Source organism: Nothobranchius furzeri, chromosome 12 (genome assembly GCF_043380555.1).
Source record: "Nothobranchius furzeri strain GRZ-AD chromosome 12, NfurGRZ-RIMD1, whole genome shotgun sequence".
NCBI classification, from domain to species: Eukaryota; Metazoa; Chordata; class Actinopteri; order Cyprinodontiformes; family Nothobranchiidae; genus Nothobranchius; species Nothobranchius furzeri.
Genome location: NC_091752.1, coordinates 68,800,300 through 68,825,737, shown reverse-complemented (window position 1 = coordinate 68,825,737; position 25,438 = coordinate 68,800,300). Strand labels below are relative to the sequence as shown.

At 45.8% G+C, this 25,438-nt stretch overlaps 2 protein-coding genes across 3 annotated transcripts in view; both read left to right on the top strand.

Annotated features, from left to right (window-relative positions):
- LOC129157272 (zinc finger protein 665-like) overlaps positions 1 to 25,438 on the top strand; it is a 215,297-nt gene that overhangs the window by 77,997 nt on the left and 111,862 nt on the right. The gene's annotated exons all lie outside the window — the stretch shown is intronic.
- The window catches only part of LOC129157249 (zinc finger protein 721-like), a 72,280-nt gene that overhangs the window by 18,046 nt on the left and 28,796 nt on the right, over positions 1 to 25,438 (top strand). The gene's annotated exons all lie outside the window — the stretch shown is intronic.

Genomic DNA, 25,438 nt, shown 5'->3' with positions numbered 1-25,438 from the left:
TGTGGACAGCTGACATCACCTAAGCCCCGCCCCCTGACTACAGGAAGTCTATTGTTTTATGGTGAACTGCCCATATTTGTCCCCTCTAATTTAGTCAAGATGACACTAAGGTCATGCACTGTCTTCATGATGTTGTAATGACCATTCAGATCTGATAGCTTTTTAGAAAGTGAGGGGCTTTGATGCCATGGCGATTTCTGGCGTGACGCTGTGACCTTACGTTTGACTGTAACTTCCACAAACAGCCTCCGATTTGCCCGAGACTGAACATCACATCACCAGTGTGGTAAAGATAGAGTATCTCCTAGTGGTGAGACATGTAATGGTGGGCTCAGAAGGGATGCTGAGTCAGGGTGAGGTGTGGACGAGGAGGCCTTTTACTGTTTCCGGTGTCGGGGTGGCTGACTTTCTGTTCCGCCAGGCATGCCCTGGTGCCCTCGGCTGCCGGCCAGGATGGAAAAGCGCGGAGCCGGGTTTGGAGAGCGTCGGGGATGGAGCGGAGGGGGTGCAGAAGGAGGGCGAGCAGCTTCGCTGCGAGGGCCGAACGACGCTGCTTGCAGCTTTAATTAGGCCCGAGCAGCGAAAGCGCTGCGAAGGCCTCTTGTTTTTGCTCCGTTTATTATTATTTTTAGGCCCGAGCAGCGAAAGCGCTGCGAAGGCCTCTTGTTTTTGCTCTGTTTATTTAGGCCCGAGCAGCGAAAGCGCTGCGAAGGCCTCTTGTTTTTGCTCTGATTATTATTAGGCCCGAGCAGCGAAAGCGCTGCGAAGGCCTCTTGTTTTTGCTGTTTATTCTTTCTTTTTATTTATTATTCTTAGCCCGCTTTGAATGGCTTTTTGGGGACCTTACCATACCCCAAAACTCACAATATTTTGCAGACATGTCAGGCCTGGTGAAAAATTTGATATTTTAAAGGTCCCCAAAAAATCGCAAAGAAAATGGCTGAACAGCGCCCCCTAGAAAGTGAAAAAAAACCCTCTCCATAAAGCTTAGTTTATCGTACAGTTATGAAATTTGGTACACTTGTAGTACTCAACAGTCCGCACAGAAAAGTCTCTTGCAAGCATGGTCAGTATCAAACAGGAAGTCGGCCATTTTGGGTTGAAATGGCGATTTTTAGCCGTTTTTGCCGTTTTTAGGGTCCGTTTCTGATTGGATTGCTCGATCATTTTTCGCACGATCAACTCAAAAATTGTGTAAAATTGCTCATAAGGGATGGGCGAACAAAATGAGACAAGGATTCTGACTTTTCGTGTATGTTGAAGGGGCGGGGCCAGGCCTCGAAGTTTGACTACTCGCCAAAAAAATTTAAATTGCTATAACTTCATAACTGAATGGAATAGAGTTACCAAACTTTCTGTGGTCGTTTGTCATCCACCCACAAAGTAAATTGAATAGTCGGATGATGACATCACACAAGCCCCGCCCCCTCAGGAGCAAAAAGGTCAAGTTTTACTGTGAAAGGTCCCAAATTGCCCCATTTCACTTAATCACCACAAATTTGTAGCTGGTAACTCAAGACAAGTGGGGGTTGCTTGGCGTCACTTTATGGGAATTTTCGGCAGAGGGCGGGGCTGTGGCGGCGCGAAGAAGACAGGCGTACCGCCGTGGCCTTACGTTTGCCTCCCATTTCGTCATTTCTAAAGATATCGTCACGAAACTTTTTGTGAGTAATCCTAGTCTGGCCCCTCAAGCAATCTGATGTCAACATCCGGTGGGCGTGGCCTATTTTCTGAAATAGCGCCCCCTAGGACCATTAAAACTGTCAGCCCCAAGCCATGCTTTGACTGAGGATTACGAAATTTGGTACACTAATGTGGTGTCTCAGGACCTACAAAAAAGTCTCTTGGAGCCAAGTGCAAAGTCGCACAGGAAGTCGGCCATTTTGGTCCAAGTACACGATTTAGTGGTTTTCGCACACGTTGTTTGGAGAGTGATGCTCCGTCGCCATTTTCACCAATCTCCTTCAAACTTCTGCTATATACTCTTAAGACATAGGGGAAAAAATTCAACCGTCGGATTTTTCAAAAGTTGAAAGTTGTGGGCGTGGCTAAGCCTCAAACTTTGACCTGCCGCCACGCCACTCTTTTTTTCACAGCTCCCTACTGGACTCCTTTTACCCAATCACCAGGATTCTGTGGGAAACAGCAGGAGACAACTTGAGGTTACTTGGTTTCCAGTACTGGCAGGTTTTGAAAAAAGGCGGGGCTTTGGGAGCATGGCGAAAATCGCCATCACGCCATGGAAATACGTTTGCCTCTCATTTCTTCAGTTATCGTGATATCGCTCCGACACTTCTGGTGAGTGATCCTAGTCTGACCCCCAAGAGAAATAGACAGCTGAAGTTTGTGGGCGTGGCCTATGCTCTTAAATAGCGCCCCCCTAGGTCCATTTAAACTAATAGCCCCAAGCCAAGCTTTGACTGAGGATTACGAAATTTGGTACACTAATGTGGTGTCTCAGGACCTACAAAAAAGTCTCTTGGACCAAGGCGCAAAGTCGCACAGGAAGTCGGCCATTTTGGTCCAAGTACGCGATTTAGTGGTTTTCGCACACGTTGTTTGGAGAGTGATGCTCCGTCGCCCTTTTCACCAATCTCCTTCAAACTTCTGCTATATACTCTTAAGACATAGGGGAAAAAATTCAACCGTCGGATTTTTCAAAAGTTGAAAGGTGTGGGCGTGGCTAAGCCTCAAACTTTGACCTGTCGCCACGCCACTCTTTTTTTCACAGCTCCCTACTGGACTCCTTTTACCCAAGCACCAGGATTCTGTGGGAAACAGCAGTAGACAACTTGAGGTTACTTAATCTCCAGTACTGGCAGGTTTTAAAAAAGGCGGGGCTTTGGGAGCATGGGGAAAATCGCCATCACGCCATGGAAATACGTTTGCCTCTCATTTCTTCAGTTATCGTGATATCGCTACGAAACTTCTGGTGAGTGATCCTAGTCTGACCCCCAAGAGAAATAGACAGCTGAAGTTTGTGGGCGTGGCCTATTCTCTTAAATAGCGCCCCCTAGGACCAATTTAAACTAATAGCCCCAAGCCATGCTTTGACTGAGGATTACGAAATTTGGTACACTAATGTGGTGTCTCAGGTCCTACAAAAAAGTCTCTTGGAGCCAAGCGCAAAGTCACACAGGAAGTCGGCCATTTTGGTCCAAGTACGCGATTTAGTGGTTTTCGCACACGTTATTTGGAGAGTGATGCTCCGTCGCCCTTTTCACCAATCTCCTTCAAACTTCTGCTATATACTCTTAAGACATAGGGGAAAAAATTCAACCGTCGGATTTTTCAAAAGTTGAAAGGTGTGGGCGTGGCTAAGCCTCAAACTTTGACCTGTCGCCACGCCACTCTTTTTTTCACAGCTCCCTACTGGACTCCTTTTACCCAATCACCAGGATTCTGTGGGAAACAGCAGTAGACAACTTGAGGTTACTTGGTCTCCAGTACTGGCAGGTTTTGAAAAAAGGCAGGGCTTTGGGAGTATGGCGAAAATCGCCATCACGCCATGGAAATACGTTTGTCTCTCATTTCTTCAGTTATTGTGATATCGCTCCGAAACTTCTGGTGAGTGATCCAAGTCTGACCCCCAAGAGAAATAGACAGCTGAAGTTTGTGGGCGTGGCCTATTCTCTTAAATAGCGCCCCCTAGGACCATTTAAACTAATAGCCCCAAGCCGTGCTTTGACTGAGGATTACGAAATTTGGTACACTAATGTGGTGTCTCAGGACCTACAAAAAAGTCTCTTGGAGCCAAGTGCAAAGTCGCACAGGAAGTTGGCCATTTTGGTCCAAGTACGCGATTTAGTGGTTTTCGCACACGTTGTTTGGAGAGTGATGCTCCGTCGCCCTTTTCACCAATCTCCTTCAAACTTCTGCTATATACTCTTAAGACATATGGGAAAAAATTCAACCGTCGGATTTTTCAAAAGTTGAAAGGTGTGGGCGTGGCTAAGCCTCAAACTTTGACCTGTCGCCACGCCACTCTTTTTTTCACAGCTCCCTACTAGACTCCTTTTATCCAATCACCAGGATTCTGTGGGAAACAGCAGTAGACAACTTGAGGTTACTTAGTCTCCAGGACTGGCAGGTTTTGAAAAAAGGTGGGGCTTTGGGAGCATGGCCAAAATCGCCATCACGCCATGGAAATACATTTGCCTCTCATTTCTTCAGTTATCGTGATATCGCTACGAAACTTCTGGTGAGTGATCCTAGTCTGACCCCCAAGAGAAATAGATAGCTGAAGTTTGTGGGCGTGGCCTATTCTTTTAAATAGCGCCCCCTAGGACCATTTAAACTAATAGCCTCAAGCCATGCTTTGACTGAGGATTACGAAATTTGGTACACCAATGTGGTGTCTCAGGACATACAAAAAACTCTCTTGGGGCTAAGCGCAAAGTCGCACAGGAAGTCGGCCATTTTGGTCCAAGTACGCGATTTAGTGGTTTTCGCACACGTTATTTGGAGAGTGATGCTCCGTCGCCCTGTTCACCAATCTCCTTCAAACTTCTGCTATATACTCTTAAGACATAGGGGAAAAAATTCAACCGTCGGATTTTTCAAAAGTTGAAAGGTGTGGGCGTGGCTAAGCCTCAAACTTTAACCTTTCGCCACACCACTCTTTTTTTCACAGCTCCCTATTGGACTCCTTTTACCCAATCACCAGGAATCTCTGGTAAATAGCAGCAGACAAGTTGAGGTCACTTGGTCTCCAGTACTGGAAGGTTTTGAAAAAAGGCGGGGCTTTGGGAGCATGGCGAAATTCGCCATCACGCCATGGAAATACGTTTGCCTCTCATTTCTTCATTTATCGTATCACCTCGACATTTGTTGTGAGTGATCCTAGTCTGACCCCCAATAGAAATGGTCAGCTTAAGTTTGTGGGCGTGGCCTATTTTCTGAATTAGCGCCCCCTAGGACCATTAAAACTGTCAGCCCCAAGCCATGCTTTGACTGAGGATTACGAAATTCGGTACTCTAATGTTGTGTCCCAGGACCTACAAAAAAGTTTCTTGGAGCCAAGTGCAAAGTCGCACAGGAAGTCGGCCATTTTGGTCCAAGTGCGCGATTTAGTGGTTTTCGCACACGTTGTTTGGAGAGTGATGCTCCGTCGCCCTTTTCACCAATCGCCTTCAGATGTCTGCTATATACTCTTAAGACATAGGGGAAAAAATTCAACCGTCGGATTTTAAATAAGTATAAAGATGTGGGCGTGGCTAAGCCTCAAACTTTGACCTTTCGCCATTACATTACTTGACAATAACTCCCATGTGCACGATCAGCTCTATATCAAACTTTGTCTGTGTGATCATTGACAACATCTCAAGGCAACGTCATTGTGGACAGCTGCCATCACCTAAGCCACGCCCCCTGACAACGGGAAGTCTATTGTTTTATGGTGAAATGCCCATATTTGTCCCCTCTAATTTAGTGAACATGACACTAAGGTCATACACTGTCTTAATGCTGTTGTAATTACCATTCAGACTTGATAGATTTCCAGAAAGGGAGGGGCTTTGATGCCATGGTGAATGCTGGCGTGACCCCATGACCTTACATTTGACTGTAACTTCCAAAAACTGCCTCCGATTTGCCCGAAACTGAACAAGGCAATGAACAATCATGCCCTTTAGCCAGTGAGGCACAAACGGATGGTGAATGTTATATAATGTCACCAAAGCTGACCTCAATAGGACTTTTCTGTAGTTGGTCACAGCGCCCCCTAGATAACGTTATCCTTCGATAACTTTAAAAAACATGGTCATAATAGCAATAAAGTTGGTCACTGTCATCACACCACCAGTGTGGTAAAGATAGAGGATTCCCTAGTGGTGAGACATAAAATATAATGGTGGGCTCAAAGGGGATGCTGAGTCAGGGTGAGGTGCGGACGAGGTGACCGTTAGCAGTTTCTGGTGTCGGGGTGGTCGACATTTCTGTTTCGCAGACGTAGCCTCGTGCCCCGGGCTGCCAGCCAGGCCGGAGCGGCGCGGAGCTGCGAGGGCCGAACGACGCTGCTTGCAGCTTTAATTAGGCCCGAGCAGCGAAAGCGCTGCGAAGGCCTCTTGTTTTTGCTCTGTTTATTATTCTTTCTTTTTTTTTATTATTCTCGTGCCCCTTTGAACGGCTTTTTGGGGACCTTAACATACCCCAAAACTCACAATATTTTGCACACTTGTCAGGCCTGGTGAAAAATTTGATATTTTAAAGGTCCCAAAAAAATCGCAAAGAAAATGGCTGAACAGCGCCCCCTACAAAGTGAAAAAAACCCCTCTCCATAAAGCTTAGTTTATCGTACAGTTATGAAATTTGGTACACTTGTAGTACTCAACAGTCCGCACAGAAAAGTCTCTTGCAACCATGGTCAATATCAAACAGGAAGTCGGCCATTTTGGGTTGAAATGGCGATTTTTTGCCGTTTTTGCCGTTTTTAGGGTCCGTTTCTGATTGGATTGCTCGATCATTTTTCGCACGATCGTCTCAAAAATTGTGTAAAATTGCTCAGAAGGGATGGGCGAACAAAATGAGATAAGGATTCTGAGTTTTCGTATATGTTGAAGGGGCGGAGCCAGGCCTCGAAGTTTGACTACTCGCCAAAAATATTTAAATTGCTATAACTTCATAACTGAATGGAATAGAGTTACCAAACTTTCTGTGGTCATTCGTCATCCACCCACAAAGTAAATTGAATGGTCGGATGATGACATCACACAAGCCCCGCCCCCTCAGGACCAAAAAGATCAAGTTTTACTGTGAAAGGTCCCAAATTGCCCCATTTCACTTAATCACCACAAATTTATAGCTGGTAACTCAAGACAAGTGGGGGTTGCTTGGCGTCACTTTATGGGAGTTTTCGGCAGAGGGCGGGGCTGTGGCGGCGCGGCGAATTCAGGCGTACCGCCTTGGCCTTACGTTTGCCTCCCATTTCGTCATTTCCAAAGATATCGTCACGAAACTTCTTGTGAGTGATCCTAGTCCGGCCCCCCAAAAGATCTGATGTGAACATCTGGTGGGCGTGGCCTATTTTCTGAAATAGCGCCCCCTAGGACCATTAAAACTGTCAGCCCCAAGCCATGCTTTGACTGAGGATTACGAAATTTGGTACACTAATGTGGTGTCTCAGGACCTACAAAAAAGTCTCTTGGACCAAAGTGCAAAGTCGTACAGGAAGTCGGCCATTTTGGTCCAAGTACGCGATTTAGTGGTTTTCGCACACGTTGTTTGGAGAGTGATGCTCCGTCGCCCTTTTCACCAATCTCCTTCAAACTTCGGCTATATACTACTAAGACATAGAGGAAAAAATTCAACCGTCGGATTTTTCAAAAGTTGAAAGATGTGGGCGTGGCTAAGCCTCAAACTTTGACCTTTCGCCATGCCACTCTTTTTTTCACAGCTCCCTATTGGACTCCTTTTGGACTCCTTTTACCCAATCACCAGGATTCTCTGGCAAATAGCAGTAGACAACTTGAGGTTACTTGGTCTCCAGTACTGGCAGGTTTTGAAAAAAGGCGGGGCTTTGGGAGCATGGCGAAAATCGCCATCATGCCATGGAAATACGTTTGCCTCTCATTTCTTCAGTTATCGTGATATCGCTACGAAACTTCTGGAGAGTGATCCTAGTCCGACCCCCAAGAGAAATAGACAGCTGAAGTTTGTGGGCGTGGCCTATTCTCTTAAATAGCGCCCCCTAGGACCATTTAAACTAATAGCCCCAAGCCATGCTTTGACTGAGGATTATTAAATTTGGTACACTAATGTGGTGTCTCAGGACCTACAAAAAAGTCTCTTGGACCCAAGCACAAAGTCGCACAGGAAGTTGGCCATTTTGGTCCAAGTACGAGATTTAGTGGTTTTCGCACACGTTGTTTGGAGAGTGATGCTCCGTCGCCCTTTTCACCAATCGCCTTCAAACTTCTGCTATATTCTCTTAAGACATAGCGGAAAAAATTTAACCGTCGGATTTTTCAAAAGTTGAAAGGTGTGGGCGTGGCTAAGCCTCAAACTTTGACCTGTCGCCACGCCACTCTTTTTTTCACAGCTCCCTACTGGACTCCTTTTACCCAATCACCAGGATTCTGTGGCAAACAGCAGTAGACAAGTTGAGGTTACTTGGTCTCCAGTACTGGCAGGTTTCGAAAAAATGCGGGGCTTTGGGACCATGGCGAAAATCGCCATCACGCCATAGAAATACGTTTGCCTCTCATTTCTTCAGTTATTGTGATAGCGCTACGAAACTTCTTGTAAGTGATCCTAGCCTGAGCCCCAAGAGATATCCATAGCTGAAATTTGTGGGCGTGGCCTATTTTCTTAAATAGCGCCCCCTAGGACCATTTAAAGTAATAGCCCCAAGCCATGCTTTGACTGAGGATTACGAAATTTGGTACACTAATGTGGGGTCTCAGGACCTACAAAAAAGTCTCTTGGAGCCAAGCGTAAAGTCGCACAGGAAGTCGGCCATTTTGGTCCAAGTACTCGATTTAGTGGTTTTCGCACACGTTGTTTGGAGAGTGATGCTCCGTCGCCCTTTTCACCGATCACCTTCAAACTTCTGTTATATCTTCTTAAGACATAGGTGAAAAAATTCAACCATCGGATTTTAAATAAGTATAAAGGTGTGGGCGTGGCTAAGCCTCAAACTTTGACCTTTCGCCATTACATTACTTGACTTATTAACTCCCATGTGCACGATCAGATCTATATCAAACTTTGTATGTGTGATCACTGACCACATCTCAAGGCAACGTCATTGTGGACAGCTGACATCACCTAAGCCGCGCCCCCTGAACACAGGAAGTCTATTGTTTTATGGTGAAATGCCCATATTTGTCCCCTCTAATTTAGTCAACATGACACTAAGGTCATGCACTGTCTTCATGATGTTGTAATGACCATTCAGATCTGATAGCTTTCCAGATAGGCAGGGGCTTTGATGCCATGACGAGTTCTGGCATGACGCCGTGACCTTACAATTCAATTTAATGGTGAGTTCAGAGGGGATGCTGAGTCAGGGTGAGGTGCGGACTAGGAGGCCATTTGCGGTTTCTGGTGTCGGGGTGGTTGACGTTTCTGTTCTGCCAGACGTGCCCTGGTGCCCCGGGCTGCCGGCCAGGCCGGAGCGGCGCGGAGCTGCGAGGGCCGAACGACGCTGCTTGCAGCTTTAATTAGGCCCGAGCAGCGAAAGCGCTGCGAAGGCCTCTTGTTTTTGCTCTGATTATTATTATTATTTATTATTCCGTGCGCGAAACGAATGGCTTTTTTGGGACCTTAATATACCCCAAAACTCACAATATTTTGCAAACTTGTCAGGCCTGGTGAAAAATTTGATATTTTAAAGGTCCCAAAAAAATCGCAAAGAAAATGGCTGAACAGCGCCCCCTAGAAGGTGAAAAAAAACCCTCTCCATAAAGCTTAGTTTATCGTACAGTTATGAAATTTGGTACACTTGTAGTACTCAACAGTCCGCACAGAAAAGTCTCTTGCAAGCATGATCAATATCAAACAGGAAGTCGGCCATTTTGGGTTGAAAAGGCGATTTTTGGCCGTTTTTGCCGTTTTTAGGGTCAGTTTCTGATTGGATTGCTCGATCATTTTTCGCACAATCATCTAAAAAATTGTGTAAAATTGCTCAGAAGGGATGGGCGAACAAAATGAGACAAGGATTCTGACTTTTCGTATATGCTGAAGGGGCGGGGCCAGGCCTCGAAGTTTGACTACTCGCCAAAAAATTTTAAACTGCTATAACTTCATAATTGAATGGAATAGAGTTACCAAACTTTCTGTGGTCATTCGTCATCCACCCACAAAGTAAATTGAATGGTCGGATGATGACATCACACAAGCCCCACCCCCTCAGGACCAAAAAGGTCAAGTTTTACTGTGAAAGGTCCCAAATGGCCCCATTTCACTCAATCACCACAAATTTGTAGCTGGTAACTCAAGACATGTAGGGGTTGCTTAGCATCACTTTATGGGAGTTTTCGGCAGAGGGCGGGGCTGTGGCGGCGCGGCGAAGTCAGGCGTACCGCCGTGGCCTTACGTTTGCCTCCCATTTCGTCATTTCTAAAGATATCGTCACGAAACTTCTTGTGAGTAATCCTAGTCCGGCCCCCCAAAAGATCTGATGTGAACATCCGGTGGGCGTGGCCTATTTTCTGAAATAGCGCCCCCTAGGACCATTAAAACTGTCAGCCCCAAGCCATGCTTTGACTGAGGATTACGAAATTTGGTACACTAATGTGGTGTCTCAGAACCTACAAAAAAGTCTCTTGGAGCCAAGTGCAAAGTCGCACAGGAAGTCAGCCATTTTGGTCCAAGTGCGCGATTTAGTGGTTTTCACACACGTTGTTTGGAGAGTGATGCTCCGTCGCCCTTTTCACCAATCGCCTTCAAACTTCTGCTATATACTCTTAAGACATAGAGGAAAAAATTCAACCGTCGGATTTTAAATAAGTATAAAGGTGTGGGCGTGGCTAAGCCTCAAACTTTGACCTTTCGCCACGCCACTCTTTTTTTCACAGCTCCTTATTGGACTCCTTTTACCCAATCACCAGGAATCTCAGGTAAATAGCAGCAGACAAGTTGAGGTCACTTGGTCTCCAGCACTGGCAGGTTTCGAAAAAAGGCGGGGCTTTGGGAGCATGGCGAAAATCGCCATCACGCCATGGAAATACGTTTGCCTCTCATTTCTTCAGTTATCATGATATCGCTACGGAACTTCTGGTGAGTGATCCTAGTCTGACCCCCAAGAGACATAGAAAGCTGAAATATGTGGGCGTGGCCTAATTTATGAAATAGCGCCCCCTAGGTCCATTTAAACTAATAGCCCCAAGCCATGCTTTGACTGAGGACTACGAAATTTGGTACACTAATGTGGTGTCTCAAGACCTACAAAAAAGTCTCTTGGACCAAGGCGCAAAGTCGCACAGGAAGTCGGCCATTTTGGTCCAAGTATGCGATTTAGTGGTTTTTGTACACGTTGTTTGGAGAGTGATGCTCCGTCGCCCTTTTCACCAATCGCCTTCAAACTTCTGTTATATACTGTTAAGATGTAGGGGAAAAAATTCAACCGTCGGATTTTTCAAAAGTTGAAAGGTGTGGGCGTGGCTAAGCCTCAAACTTTGACCTGTCGCCACACCACTCTTTTTTTCACAGCTCCCTATTGGACTCCTTTTACCCAATCACCAGGAATCTCTGGTAAATAGCAGCAGACAAGTTGAGGTCACTTGGTCTCCAGTACTGGAAGGTTTTGAAAAAAGCCGGGGCTTTGGGAGCATGGCGAAATTCGCCATCACGCCATGGAAATACGTTTGCCTCTCATTTCTTCATTTATCGTGATATCACCTCGAAATTTGTTGTGGGTGATCCTAGTCTGACCCCTAATAGAAATGGTCAGCTTAAGTTTGTGGGCGTGGCCTATCTTTTGAATTAGCGCCCCCTAGGACCATTAAAACTGTCAGCCCCAAGCCATGCTTTGACTGAGGATTACGAAATTTGGTACACCAATGTGGTGTCTCAGGACCTACAAAACAGTCTCTTGGAGCCAAGTGCAAAGTCGCACAGGAAGTCGGCCATTTTGGTCCAAGTGCGCGATTTAGTGGTTTTCACACACGTTGTTTGGAGAGTGATGCTCCGTCGCCCTTTTCACCAATCGCCTTCAAGCTTCTGCTATATACTCTTAAGACATAGAGGAAAAAATTCAACCGTCGGATTTTAAATAAGTATAAAGGTGTGGGCGTGGCTAAGCCTCAAAATTTGACCTTTCGCCACGCCACTCTTTTTTTCACAGCTCCCTATTGGACTCCTTTTACCCAGTCACCAGGAAACTCTGGTAAATAGCAGCAGACAAGTTGAGGTCACTTGGTCTCCAGTACTGGAAGGTTTTGAAAAAAGGCGGGGCTTTGGGAGCATGGCGAAATTCGCCATCACGCCATGGAAATAAGCTTGCCTCTCATTTCTTCAATTATCGTGATATCACCTCGAAATTTGTTGTGAGTGATCCTAGTCTGACCCCCAATAGAAATGGTCAGCTTAAGTTTGTGGGCGTGGCCTATTTTCTGAATTAGCGCACCCTAGGACCATTAAAACTGTCAGCCCCAAGCCATGCTTTGACTGAGGATTACGAAATTTGGTACACTAATGTGGTGTCTCAGGACCTACAAAAAAGTCTCTTGGAGCCAAGTGCAAAGTCGCACAGGAAGTCGGCCATTTTGGTCCAAGTGCGCGATTTACTGGTTTTCGCACACGTTGTTTGGAGAGTGATGCTCCATTGCCCTTTTCATCAATCGCCTTCAAACTTCTGCTATATACTCTTAAGACACAGAGGAAAAAATTCAACCATCGGATTTTAAATAAGTATAAAGGTGTGGGCGTGGCTAAGCCTCAAACTTTGACCTTTCGCCATTACATTACTTGACTTAATAACTCCCATGTGCAGGATCAGATCGTATATCAAACTGTGTCTGTGTGATCACTGACCACATCTCAAGGCAACGTCATTGTGGACAGCTGACATCACCTAAGCCCCGCCCCCTGAGAACAGGAAGTATATTGTTTTAAGGTGAAATGCCCATATTTGTCCCCTCTAATTTAGTCAACATGACACTAAGGTCATGCACTGTCTTCATGATGTTTTAATGACCATTCAGATCTGATAGCTTTCCAGATAGGGAGGGGCTTTGATGCCATGGCGAATTCTGGCATGACGCCGTGACCTTACGTTTGATCGTAACTTCCACAAACAGCCTCCCATCTGCACGAGACTGAACATGGCAATCAACAATCATGCCCTTTAGCCATTGAGACACAAACGGCTGGTGAAATTTGTATAATGTCACCACAGCTCCCCCTACACACCATTAAAACTGTAATAACTCCTACAGACGAGGTCTTAACTGCACCAAACTTGGTGGGCTCAGAGGGGATGCTGAGTCAGGGTGAGGTGCGGACGAGGTGATCATTTGCGGTTTCTGGTGTCGGGGTGGTCGACATTTCTGTTCCGCGGACGTGCCCTGGTTCCCCGGGCTGCTGGCTAGGCCGGAGCGGCGCGGAGCTGCGAGGGCCGAACGACGCTGCTTGCAGCTTTAATTAGGCCCGAGCAGCGAAAGCGCTGCGAAGGCCTCTTGTTTTTGCTCTGTTTATTATTTTTCTTTATTATTATTTAGGCCCGAGCAGCGAAAGCGCTGCGAAGGCCTCTTGTTTTTGCTCTGTTTATTATTTTTTATTATTCCGTGTCCGCTTTGAACGGCTTTTTGGGGACCTTAACATACCCCAAAACTCACAATATTTTGCACACTTGTCAGGCCTGGTGAAAAATTTGATATTTTAAAGGTCCCAAAAAAATCGCAAAGAAAATGGCTGAACAGCGCCCCCTAGAAAGTGAAAAAAACCCCTCTCCATAAAGCTTAGTTTATCGTACAGTTATGAAATTTGGTACACTTGTAGTACTCAACAGTCCGCACAGAAAAGTCTCTTGCAAGCATGGTCAATATCAAACAGGAAGTCGGCCATTTTGGGTTGAAATGGCGATTTTTTGCCGTTTTTGCCGTTTTCAGGGTCCGTTTCTGATTGGATTGCTCGATCATTTTTCGCACGATCGTCTCAAAAATTGTGTAAAATTGCTCAGAAGGGATGGGTGAAAAAAATGAGACAAGGATTCTGACTTTTCGTATATGTTGAAGGGGCGGGGCCAGGCCTCGAAGTTTGACTGCTCGCCAAAAAAATTTAAATTGCTATATCTTCATATCTGTATGGAATAGAGTTACCAAACTTTCTGTGGTCATTTGTCATCCACCCACAAAGTAAATTGAATGGTCGGATGATGACGTCACACAAGCCCCGCCCCCTCAGGACCAAAAAGGTCAAGTTTTACTGTGAAAGGTCCCAAATGGCCCCATTTCACTCAATCACCACAAATTTGTAGCTGGTAACTCAAGACAAGTGGGGGTTGCTTTGCGTCGCTTTATGGGAGTTTTCGGCAGAGGGCGGGGCTGTGGCGGCGCAACGAATTCAGGCGTACCGCCGTGGCCTTACGTTTGCCTCCCATTTCGTCATTTCTAAAGATATCGTCACGAAGCTTCTTGTGAGTGATCCTAGTCCGGCCCCCCAAAAGATCTGATTGGAAGATCCGGTGGGCGTGGCCTATTTTCTGAAATAGCGCCCCCTAGGACCATTAAAACTGTCAGCCCCAAGCCATGCTTTGACTGAGGATTACGAAATTTGGTACACTAATGTGGTGTCTCAGGACCTACAAAAAAGTCTCTTGGAGCCAAGTGCAAAGTCGCACAGGAAGTCGGCCATTTTGGTCCAAGTGCGCGATTTAGTGGTTTTCACACACGTTGTTTGGAGAGTGATGGTCCGTCGCCCTTTTCACCAATCGCTTTCAAACTTCTGCTATATACTCTTAAGACATAGAGGAAAAAATTCAACCGTCGGATTTTAAATAAGTTTAAAGGTGTGGGCGTGGCTAAGCCTCAAACTTTGACCTTTCGCCACGCCACTCTTTTTTTCACAGCTCCCTATTGGACTCCTTTTACCCAATCACCAGGAATCTCTGGTAAAAGGCAGCAGACAAGTTGAGGTCACTTGGTCTTCAGTACTGGAAGGTTTTGAAAAAAGGCGGGGCTTTGGGAGCATGGTGAAATTCGCCATCACGCCATGGAAATACGTTTGCCTCTCATTTCTTCATTTATCGTGATATCACCTCGAAATTTGTTGTGAGTGATCCTAGTCTGACCCCCAATAGAAATGGTCAGCTTAAGTTTGTGGGCGTGGCCTATTTTTTGAATTAGCGCCCCCTAGGACCATTAAAACTGTCAGCCCCAAGCCATGCTTTGACTGAGGATTACGAAATTTGGTACACTAATGTGGTGTCTCAGGACCTACAAAAAAGTCTCTTGGAGCCAAGTGCAAAGTCGCACAGGAAGTCGGCCATTTTGGTCCAAGTACTCGATTTAGTGGTTTTCGCACACGTTGTTTGGAGAGTGATGCTCCATCGCCCTTTTCACCAATCACCTTCAAATTTCTGCTATATACTCTTAAGACATAGAGGAAAAAATTCAACCGTCGGATTTTAAATAAGTATAAAGATGTGGGCGTGGCTAAGCCTCAAAGTTTGACCTTTCGCCATTACATTACTTGACTTAATAACTCCCATGTGCACAATCAGATCTATTTCAAACTTTGTCTGTGTGATCACTGACCACATCTCAAGGCAACATTATTGTGGACAGCTGACATCACCTAAGCCCCGCCCCCTGACAACAGGAAGTCTATTGTTTTATGGTGAAATGCCCATATTTGTCACCTGTAACTTAGTGAACATGACACTAAGGTCATACACTGTCTTCATAATGTTGTAATTACCATTCAGACTTGAAAGATTTCCAGAAAGGGAGGGGCTTTGATGCAATGGCGAATGCTGCCATGACGCCATGACCTTACGTTTGACTGTAACTTCCACAAACAGCCTCCAATTTGCCCGAGACTGAACATGGCAATGAACAATCATGCCCTTTAGCCAGTGAGGCACAAACGGTTGGTGAATGTTATATAATGTCACCAAAGCTGACCTCAATGGGACTTTTCTGTAGTTGGTCACAGCGCCGCCTAGTTAACTTTAACCTTCGGGAACTTTAAAAAACATGGTCAAAATAGCATTAAAGTTGGTCACTGTCATCACACCACCAGTGTGGCAAAGATGGGGTATGCCCTAGTGGTGAGACGTGTAATATAATGGTGGGCTCAGAGGGGATGCTGAGTCAGGGTGAGGTGCAGACGAGGTGACCGTTAGCGGTTTCATGTGTCGGGGTGGTCGACGTTTCTGTTCCGGGGACGTGCCCTGGTGCCCCTGGCTGCCGGCCATGCCGGAGCGGCGCGGAGCTGCGAGGGCCGAACGACGCTGCTTGCAGCTTTAATTTTTGTTATTCTCGTGCCCCTTTGAACGGCTTTTTGGGGACCTTAGCATACCCCAAAACTCACAATATTTTGCAAACTTTTCAGGCCTGGAGAAAAATTTGATATTTTAAAGGTCCCAAAAAAATCGCACAGAAAATGACTGAACAGCGCCCCCTAGAATGTGAAAAAAACCCTCTCCATAAAGCTTAGTTTATCGTACAGTTATGAAATTTGGTACACTTGTAGTACTCAATAGTCCGCACAGAAAAGTCTCTTGCAAGCATGGTCAATATCAAACAGGAAGTCGGCCATTTTGGGTTGAAATGGCGATTTTTTGCCGTTTTTGCCGTTTTTAGGGTCCGTTGCTGATTGGATTGCTCGATCATTTTTCGCACGATCGTCTCAAAAATTGTGTAAAATTGCTAAGAAGGGATGGGCGAACAAAATGAGATGAGAATTCTGAGTTTTCGTATATGTTGAAGGGGCGGGGCCAGGCCTCGAAGTTTGACTACTCGCCAAAAATATTTAAATTGCTATAACTTCATAACTGAATAGAATAGAGTTACCAAACTTTCTGTGGTCATTCGTCATCCACCCACAAAGTTAATTGAATGGTCGGATGATGACATCACACAAGCCCCGCCCCCTCAGGACCAAAAAGATCAAGTTTTACTGTGAAAGGTCCCAAATTGCCCCATTTCACTTAATCACCACAAATTTGTAGCTGGTAACTCAAGACAAGTGGGGGTTGCTTGGCGTCACTTTATGGGAGTTTTCGGCAGAGGGCGGGGCTGTGGCGGCGCGGCGAATTCAGGCGTACCGCCGTGGCCTTACGTTTGCCTCCCATTTCGTCATTTCCAAAGATATCGTCACGAAACTTCTTGTGAGTGATCCTAGTCCGGCCCCCCAAAAGTTCTAATGTGAACATCTGGTGGGCGTGGCCTATTTTCTGAAATAGCGCCCCCTAGGACCATTAAAACTGTCAGCCCCAAGCCATGCTTTGACTGAGGATTACGAAATTTGGTACACTAATGTGGTGTCTCAGGACCTACAAAAAAGTCTCTTGGAGCCAAGTGCAAAGTCGCACAGGAAGTCGGCCATTTTGGTCCAAGTGCGCGATTTAGTGGTTTTCACACACGTTGTTTGGAGAGTGATACTCCTTCGCCCTTTTCACCAATCACTTTCAAACTTCTGCTATATAGTCTTAAGACATAGAGGAAAAAATTCAACCGTCGGATTTTAAATAAGTATAAAGGTGTGGGCGTGGCTAAGCCTCAAACTTTGACCTTTCGCCACGCCACTCTTTTTTTCACAGCTCCTTATTGGACTCCTTTTACCCAATCACCAGGAATCTCTGGTAAATAGCAGCAGGCAAGTTGAGGTCACTTGGTCTCCAGTACTGGAAGGTTTTGAAAAAAGGCGGGGCTTTGGGAGCATGGCGAAATTCGCCATCACGCCATGGAAATACGTTTGCCTCTCATTTCTTCATTTATCGTGATATCACCTCGACCATTGTTGTGAGTGATCCTAGTCTGACCCCCAATAGAAAAGGTCAGCTTAAGTTTGTGGGCGTGGCCTATTTTCTGTATTAGCGCCCCCTAGGACCATTAAAACTGTCAGCCCCAAGCCATGCTTTGACTGAGGATTACGAAATTTGGTACACTAATGTGGTGTCTCAGGACCTACAAAAAAGTCTCTTGGAGCCAAGTGCAAAGTCGCACAGGAAGTCGGCCATTTTGGTCCAAGTGCGCGATTTAGTGGTTTTCACACACGTTGTTTGGAGAGTGATGCTCCGTCGCCCTTTTCACCAATCGCCTTCGAGCTTCTGCTATATACTCTTAAGACATAGAGGAAAAAATTCAACCGTCGGATTTTAAATAAGTATAAAGGTGTGGGCGTGGCTAAGCCTCAAACTTTGACCTTTCGCCACGCCACTCTTTTTTTCACAGCTCCCTATTGGACTCCTTTTACCCAATCACCTGGAATCTCTGGTAAATAGCAGCTGACAAGTTGAGGTCACTTGGTCTACAGTACTGGCAGGTTTTGAAAAAAGGCGGGGCTTTGGGAGCATGGCGAAATTCGCCATCACGCCATGGCAATACGTTTGCCTCTCATTTCTTCAATTATCGTGACATCGCCACAAAATGTCTGGTGAGTGATCCTAGTCTGACCCCCAATAGAAATGGGCATCTGAGATTTGTGGGCGTGGCCTATATTCTGAAATAGCGCCCCCTAGGACCATTAAAACTGTCAGCCCCAAGACAAGGTTTGACTGAGGATTACGAAAATTGGTACACTCATGTAGGGTCTCTGGCCCTACAAAAAAGTCTCTTGGAGCCAAGCGCAATTTCGCACAGGAGGTCGGCCATTTTGGTCCAAGTACTCGATTTAGTGGTTTTCGCACACGTTGTTTGGACATTGATAGGCTGTTGCCCTTTACACCGATCACCTTCAAACTTATGCTATGTACTTTTAAGTCAAAGGGGAAAAAATTCAACCGTCGGATTTTAAATAAGTATAAAGGTGTGGGCGTGGCTAAGCCTCAAACTTTGACCTTTCGCCATGACATTACTTGACTTAATAACTCCCATGTGCATGATCAGATCTAATTCAAACTTTGTCTGTGTGATCACTGACCACATCTCAAGACAACGACAATGTGGACAGCTGACATCACCTAAGCCCCGCCCCCTGACAACAGGAAGTCTATTGTTTTATGGTGAAATGCCCATATTTGTCCCCTCTAATTTAATGAAAATGACACTCAGGTCATACAGTGTCTTCATGATGTTTTAAAGACCATTCAGATCTGATAGCTTTCCAGAAAGGGAGGGGCTTTGATGCCATGGTGAATGCTGGCGTGACGCCATGACCTTACATTTGACTGTAACTTCCACAAACGGCCTCCGATTTGCCCGAAACTGAATATGGCAATGAACAATCATGCCCTTTAGCCAATGAGGCACAAACGGTTGGTGAATGTTATATAATGTCACCAAAGCTGACCTCAATGGGACTTTTCTGTAGTTGGTCACAGCGCCACCTAGATAACGTTATCCTTCGATAACTTTAAAAAACATGGTCAGAATAGCATTAAAGTTGGTCACTGTCATCACACCACCAGTGTGGTAAAGATAGAGGATTCCCTAGTGGTGAGACATAAAATATAATGGTGGGCTCAAAGGGGATGCTGAGTCAGGGTGAGTTGCGGACAAGGTGGCCGTTAGCAGTTTCTGGTGTTGGGGTGGTCGACGTTTGTGTTCTGCGGACGTGCCCTGGTGCCCCGGGCTGCCGGCCAGGCCGGAGCGGCGCGGAGCTGCGAGGGCCGAACGACGCTGCTTGCAGCTTTAATTATTATTACGCTTTCTTTTTTCTTCCGCGTCTTTGGGTGGCCTTTAGGGGGTCTTAGCATATCCAAAAAGTCACCAAATTCTGGCCCAATATAGAAAGTGCGTGAAATTTACGTATTTCACTGGCGATGTGAAAGTTGATAAAAAAGTGGCTCGACAGCGCCCCCTAAAGAGTGAAAAATACCCCTCTCCATAAAGCTTAGTTTATCGTACAGTTATGAAATTTGGTATACTGGTACTACTCAACAGTCCGCACAAAAAAGCCTCTTGCAACCATGGTCAATATAAAACAGGAAGTCGGCCATTTTGGGTTGAAATGGCGATTTTTAGCCGTTTTGGCCATTTCTAGGGTCTATATTTGGTTGAACAGTTTCGTCATTTTTCGTACCATAGTCTCAAAAATAGTGTGCCATCGAACAGAAGCGATGGACGCTTCAAATGAGAAAATAAAATTGACTTTTCGTAAATACTGAAGGGGCGGGGCCAGGCCTCAAAGTTCGAGCACTCGCCAAAAAAATTCAAATTGCTATAATTTCACAAATGAAAGAATTACAGTTAAAGTAACTTTCTATGGATAATCGTCATCGCCCCCCGAAGACAAATGAATGGTCGCTGGATGATGTCACACAAGCCCCGCCCCCTCAGGACTTAAAACGTCAAGTTTTACTGGGAAATTTTCCAAAATTCGCCCTGTCGAATAATCAGCCCGAATTTGTAGCAGGTAACTGAAGAGAAGTTGGCGTTGCTTGACGTCACTTTATGGGTGTTTTCTGCAGAAGGCGGGGCTGTGGCGACGCGGCGAAGTCAGGCGTACCGCCGTGACCATACATGTGCCTCCCATGTCGTCATTTCTATAGATACAGTCACGAAACGTCTTGTGAGTGATCCTAGTCCGGCCCCCCAAAAGATCTCATGTGAACATCAAATGGGCGTGGCCTATTTTCTGAAATAGCGCCCCCTAGGTCCATTAAAACTGTCAGCCCCAAGCCATGCTTTGACTGAGGAGTACGAAATTTGGTACACTAATGTGGGGTCTCAGGACCTACAAAAAAGTCTCTTTGAGCCAAGTGCAAAGTCGCACAGGAAGTCGGCCATTTTGGTCCAATTACTCGATTTAGTGGTTTTCACACACGTTATTAGGAGAATGATGTCTCGTCGTCCTTTCCACCTATCACCTTCAAACTCCTGCTATATAATCTTAAGACATAGAGGAAAAAATTCAACCATCGGATTTTAAATAAGTATAAAGGTGTGGGCGTGGCTAAGCCTCAAACTTTGACCTTTCGCCATTACATTACTTGACTTAACAACTCCCATGTGCATGATCAGATCTATATCAAACTCCGTCTGTGTGATCATTGACCACATCTCAAGACAATGACAATGTGGACAGCTGACATCACCTATGCCCCGCCCCCTGACTACAGGAAGTCTATTTTTTAATGGTGAAATGCCCATATTTGTCCCCTCTACTTTAGTCAACATGACACTAAGGTCATGCACTGTCTTCATGATGTTGTAATGACCATTCAGATCTGATAGCTTTTCAGAAAGGGAAGGGCTTTGATGCCACGGCGAATTCTGGCGTGACGCCGTGACCTTACGTTTGACTGTAACTTCCACTAACAACCTCCGATCTGCCCGAGACTGAACATGGCAATCAACAATCATGCCCTTTATTCAACGAGGCACACACCGTTGGTGAAAGTTGTGTAATGTCACCACAGCGCCCCCTACACACCATTAAAACTGTAATAACTCCTACAGACGAGGTCGTAACTGCACCAAACTTGCTATGTGTACTCACACAATGGCACCCACCACAGTCCTGTGGTAAGTTGTTGATATTGCTTTAGCTCCGCCCCCTGACAGATATTAGGCCCTTAATAACACATGCATGATGCAATTCACACCAAACTGCACACAAATGACTGTCATCAACCTACAAACTTCTTCATGGAATAATTCTTAAATTTGGGACAGCGCCCCCTAGATACAAAAAACCTTTGTAACTTCTGCAAAAAAGTTCCAAACTACATCAAACATTGTGGGAGTCATCACACATCTGCAATCAACACATGTATGTGATCACTTGTTCAATTCACTTTAACTCCACCCACTTACAGCTTTTTGTCTCTAGATGACCCATGCAACGTTTGATTGATTCCAAATTAACAGAAAACCATCTTTGATGACCAAAGATGACCTCTATGGCATTTACTTGTAAATGGTCACAACGCCCCCTAGATGGGTTCAAACTTTATTAACTTCTAAAGTCAAAGTCAGAATGGCATTATACTTGGCTTGTGACATCACGTGACTGCACCAAACACATTGATGTGGTTGTTGATTCAAATCCCTGTAGCTCCGCCCCTTTCAGCTCACTGGCTTTAGATAACACACACAACGTCCGTTTGATGCCAAAATAACAGAAAACTGTCCTTGTCAACCAAAGCTGACCTCAATGGGATTTTTCTGTAATTGATCACAGCGCCCCCTAGATAACTTTAACTTTCGAAAACTTTAATAAATATGGGCAAAAAAGCACTAAAGTTGGTCTGTGTCATCACACCAACAGTGTGCTAAAGATAAAGTATGCCCTAGTGGTGAGACATGTAATATAATGGTAGGCTCGGAGGGGATGCTGATTCAGGGTGAGGTGTGGATGAGGTGACTGTTAGCTTTTCTTGGTGTCAGGGTGGTGGACGTTTCAGTCCGTGGACGTGCCCTGGTGCCCCGTGCTGCCGGCCAGGACGGAGCGGCGGGGAGTTGGGTTTGGAGAGCATCGGGGATGGAGCGGAGGGGGTGCGGAAGGAGGGTGAGCATCTTCGCTGCGAGGGCCGAACGACGCTGCTTGCAGCTTTAATTAGGCCCGAGCAGCGAAAGCGCTGCGAAGGCCTCTTGTTTTTGCTCTGTTTATTATTTTTAGGCCCGAGCAGCGAAAGCGCTGCGAAGGCCTCTTGTTTTTGCTCTGTTTATTATTTTTAGGCTCGAGCAGCGAAAGCGCTGCGAAGGCCTCTTGTTTTTGCTCTGTTTATTATTTTTAGGCCCGAGCAGCGAAAGCGCTGCGAAGGCCTCTTGTTTTTGCTCTGTTTATTATTTTTCTTTATTATTATTTTTTGTTATTCTCGTGCCCCTTTGAACGGCTTTTTGGGGACCTTAGCATACCCCAAAACTCACAATATTTTGCAAACTTGTCAGGCCTGGTGAAAAATTTGATATTTTAAAGGTCCCAAAAAATCGCACAGAAAATGACTGAACAGCGCCCCCTAGAAAGTGAAAAAAAACCCTCTCCATAAAGCTTAGTTTATCGTACAGTTATGAAATTTGGTACACTTGTAGTACTCAATAGTCCGCACAGAAAAGTCTCTTGCAAGCATGGTCAATATCAAACAGGAAGTCGGCCATTTTGGGTTGAAATGGCGATTTTTTGCCGTTTTTGCCGTTTTTAGGGTCCGTTTCTGATTGGATTGCTCGATCATTTTTCGCACGATCGTCTCAAAAATTGTGTAAAATTGCTAAGAAGGGATGGGCGAACAAAATGAGATGAGAATTCTGAGTTTTCGTATATGTTGAAGGGGCGGGGCCAGGCCTCGAAGTTTGACTACTCGCCAAAAATATTTAAATTGCTATAACTTCATAACTGAATAGAATAGAGTTACCAAACTTTCTGTGGTCATTCGTCATCCACCCACAAAGTTAATTGAATGGTCGGATGATGACATCACACAAGCCCCGCCCCCTCAGGACCAAAAAGATCAAGTTTTACTGTGAAAGGTCCCAAATTGCCCCATTTCACTTAATCACCACAAATTTGTAGCTGGTAACTCAAGACAAGTGGGGGTTGCTTGGCGTCACTTTATGGGAGTTTTCGGCAGAGGGCGGGGCTGTGGCGGCGCGGCGAATTCAGGCGTACCGCCGTGGCCTTACGTTTGCCTCCCATTTCGTCATTTCCAAAGATATCGTCACGAAACTTCTTGTGAGTGATCCTAGTCCGGCCCCCCAAAAGATCTAATGTGAACATCTGGTGGGCGTGGCCTATTTTCTGAAATAGCGCCCCCTAGGACCATTAAAACTGTCAGCCCCAAGCCATGCTTTGACTGAGGATTACGAAATTTGGTACACTAATGTGGTGTCTCAGGACCTACAAAAAAGTCTCTTGGAGCCAAGTGCAAAGTCGCACAGGAAGTCGGCCATTTTGGTCCAAGTGCGCGATTTAGTGGTTTTCACACACGTTGTTTGGAGAGTGATACTCCGTCGCCCTTTTCACCAATCACTTTCAAACTTCTGCTATATAGTCTTAAGACATAGAGGAAAAAATTCAACCGTCGGATTTTAAATAAGTAAAAAGGTGTGGGCGTGGCTAAGCCTCAAACTTTGACCTTTCGCCACGCCACTCTTTTTTTCACAGCTCCTTATTGGACTCCTTTTACCCAATCACCAGGAATCTCTGGTAAATAGCAGCAGGCAAGTTGAGGTCACTTGGTCTCCAGTACTGGAAGGTTTTGAAAAAAGGCGGGGCTTTGGGAGCATGGCGAAATTCGCCATCACGCCATGGAAATACGTTTGCCTCTCATTTCTTCATTTATCGTGATATCACCTCGACCATTGTTGTGAGTGATCCTAGTCTGACCCCCAATAGAAAAGGTCAGCTTAAGTTTGTGGGCGTGGCCTATTTTCTGTATTAGCGCCCCCTAGGACCATTAAAACTGTCAGCCCCAAGCCATGCTTTGACTGAGGATTACGAAATTTGGTACACTAATGTGGTGTCTCAGGACCTACAAAAAAGTCTCTTGGAGCCAAGTGCAAAGTCGCACAGGAAGTCGGCCATTTTGGTCCAAGTGCGCGATTTAGTGGTTTTCACACACATTGTTTGGAGAGTGATGCTCCGTCGCCCTTTTCACCAATCGCCTTCGAGCTTCTGCTATATACTCTTAAGACATAGAGGAAAAAATTCAACCGTCGGATTTTAAATAAGTATAAAGGTGTGGGCGTGGCTAAGCCTCAAACTTTGACCTTTCGCCACGCCACTCTTTTTTTCACAGCTCCCTATTGGACTCCTTTTACCCAATCACCTGGAATCTCTGGTAAATAGCAGTTGACAAGTTGAGGTCACTTGGTCTACAGTACTGGCAGGTTTTGAAAAAAGGCGGGGCTTTGGGAGCATGGCGAAATTCGCCATCACGCCATGGCAATACGTTTGCCTCTCATTTCTTCAATTATCGTGACATCGCCACAAAATGTCTGGTGAGTGATCCTAGTCTGACCCCCAATAGAAATGGGCATCTGAGATTTGTGGGCGTGGCCTATATTCTGAAATAGCGCCCCCTAGGACCATTAAAACTGTCAGCCCCAAGACAAGGTTTGACTGAGGATTACGAAAATTGGTACACTCATGTAGGGTCTCTGGCCCTACAAAAAAGTCTCTTGGAGCCAAGCGCAATTTCGCACAGGAGGTCGGCCATTTTGGTCCAAGTACTCGATTTAGTGGTTTTCGCACACGTTGTTTGGACATTGATGGGCTGTTGCCCTTTACACCGATCACCTTCAAACTTATGCTATGTACTTTTAAGTCAAAGGGGAAAAAATTAAACCGTCGGATTTTAAATAAGTATAAAGGTGTGGGCGTGGCTAAGCCTCAAACTTTGACCTTTCGCCATGACATTACTTGACTTAATAACTCCCATGTGCATGATCAGATCTAATTCAAACTTTGTCTGTGTGATCACTGACCACATCTCAAGACAACGACAATGTGGACAGCTGACATCACCTAAGCCCCGCCCCCTGACAACAGGAAGTCTATTGTTTTATGGTGAAATGCCCATATTTGTCCCCTCTAATTTAATGAAAATGACACTCAGGTCTACTCCAAGGTACTGGAGAGGAGGGTCCGATCGATAGTTGAATCTCAGATAGAGGAGGAGCAATGTGGTTTTCGTCCTGGCCGTGGAACTGTGGACCAGCTCTATACCCTTGCAAGGGTGATGGAGGGGGCATGGGAGTTTGCCCAACCAATCCACATGTGCTTTGTGGATTTGGAGAAGGCTTATGACCGTGTCCCCAGGGGCACCCTGTGGGGGACGCTCCAGGAGTATGGGGTGGGTGGCTTTCTGTTAAGGGCCATTCAGTCCCTTTACCAGAGGAGCGTGAGTTTGGTCCGCATAGCCGGTAGTAAGTCGGACCTGTTCCCAGTG